This window comes from Dermochelys coriacea, chromosome 10, assembly GCF_009764565.3.
Source record: "Dermochelys coriacea isolate rDerCor1 chromosome 10, rDerCor1.pri.v4, whole genome shotgun sequence".
NCBI classification, from domain to species: domain Eukaryota; kingdom Metazoa; phylum Chordata; order Testudines; family Dermochelyidae; genus Dermochelys; species Dermochelys coriacea.
The window spans coordinates 13,023,572-13,025,600 of NC_050077.1; the positions used below are offsets into that span (position 1 = coordinate 13,023,572).

General features: G+C 44.8%; 1 protein-coding gene across 1 annotated transcript in view; it reads right to left on the minus strand.

The window, feature by feature from the left end:
- UNCX (UNC homeobox) overlaps positions 1–612 on the minus strand; it is a 14,543-nt gene extending 13,931 nt beyond the window's left edge. The window contains exon 1 of the mRNA XM_043493871.1: positions 538–612. The gene's annotated coding sequence lies outside the window, so the exon portion shown is untranslated. The remainder of the gene's footprint in view (positions 1–537) is intronic.
- Positions 613–2,029: the final 1,417 nt, after the last annotated feature.

Genomic DNA, 2,029 nt, shown 5'->3' on the forward strand with positions numbered 1-2,029 from the left:
ACCATCTGCTGTTGTAGAAAATTCAAAACCCTGGAGATCTACTTATATCCACATCGTAAACGAGAAAAGATGTTTTAATTAAGGGAAATCAGGTTAACTTAGCTCTAATTTACAAGCCGCCTGCTTAATGAATTGTCTGTGCTGCTCTCTCTTTGTAGAGAGTAAATCTGAGGATCTTTTCCCTCTGCAGTTCAGACACTAATTAACTAACCAAGAATTTTAGTAGCAACCCGACTTCTCTCTAATAGTTTTACCTAAAGCCAGCCTGGTCATTGCTTATACAAATTGCCAATTAAATTTGATTGATATAATGAAATTGGATTTTATTTTCACTTACCTTATCCCTCACACTGTATCCTTCTCTCTAGCCCTAGAAAACACATTTCAGCCTTCACATGTGTTAGCACAGGGCCGAAAGTTATTGGCCCAAGTGCATTCCAAGCAGGTTGCTGCTAAATCAACATTTCTATTAGTTGGGAGTTAACAGGCATGATCTTGTTCCTAGATATTTATCCATATTTGAAGGTCTGTACTTACATGTTGTTTGAAGTTGGTAGGAAAGTGAAAGATCTGAGCAGCCATTCTAAAAATACACTAACAGTTTCCAAAATCTATATCGCTGCTTAATTAAATATGTTATCCTGTTTATAGGATCTGTGGCTAATTATTTAGAGTCATTTAATCTACTCAATTTGCACGTTAATTAAACAGCACTGGCTTGTATTGTGTGCGTGCAGCCGCCGTTGGAAGGGGAAACAGCGCCGTCCAGGGGCGGCCGGGGGGTCTTGCAAGCTCCACCGCCGGGCTGCCCGGAGAAGTTGGAGACAGGGCTTTTGGAAAGGAAAACCCAAGTTTCTGGAGCGCTGGGGAAAGCGGCTCCTGAAGCATTAGGCAGCTAGAGAGAAATCCCCCGGGACTAGACTGTGCATTAAAGGTTTCTCCGGGGGCAAATCGGGGATTAATTTATTAGGAGATCAAAAGACTCTCCGAGGACATCTCTGTTGCAGATGATTAAGGGGGCTGTTAAAAAAAACAAACCAACCCCCACCTCCAGCGGAGACTGCCTTGCCCAGAGATGCTTTGCCTAGCCCTTCTTGGGGGGTGGCTGGCTCCCGTTTTGTTCTCGGGGCATGTTCAGGAGCAGGGGGCTGAACCAGCCGGGCTGATTAACTGATAAACGATGGAGCCTTCTCTTCCTAATTGTTTTTCTCCCCCATTTCTGGCTCCTTTCACTCCATCTGTCCCTCTCTGAGCCTGTGTGTTTTCCCCCTTTGTCTTCCAGCGTTTTTATTGACACCTTTTTTCACTGCCCGCTGTTGTCGCCCTTCCCCGATCGCCTTCTGCCCCATTAACCCATCGGCACGAGGCGCTGCCAACAAAGAGCTGAAATCTGATCTGCTGCTTTATTGAATCTCCATTGTTCCGCCGGGCTAATTCCCCATTGTCCCTCATTCCTGGTCATGGGGAGGCGGAGGGTTGGGGGTGTTGCTTTGCTTGTTAATTGCATAACAACTAACTATCCTGCCACCTGAACCGAGAGTTATCCCCAGCAAGGCAATCTGCCCAGCCTAGAACCGGGGTTCAGAGAGAATAGGGGGGAGGGGTTCCTCCTTCTCATCAAACAAGTCTTTCATTCCAAGTTTGCACCCAGGCAAATGCAGCCTGCTGCAGTGCCAGGCATATCAGGAGGGAAAGCAGGGCTTTGCAACAGAGGATTAAGGAAAGTGGTCACTTTTGACTCAGTAGGGGAAAAAGAGAAAAAAAATCCCTCCCTGACAGTAATGAAAGCCAGGATGATATAAGTATCTTCTGGTTCACAATAGCAATTAATATGGTAATATTCCACTATTAAAGATGCTAACATTAAGATGGAACTTGTACATGGGTGAAACATTTAATATAGGGGGGAATGCATTCCTAGAGCATTAGGTAACAAAGTCAAAGCAAGGAGAGGGGAAACCTCTTATTTAAAAAATGATAGAAAAGCCCTTCAGAATGCAGAAGGCCTGTATTTTTCTCAAAGAGATAA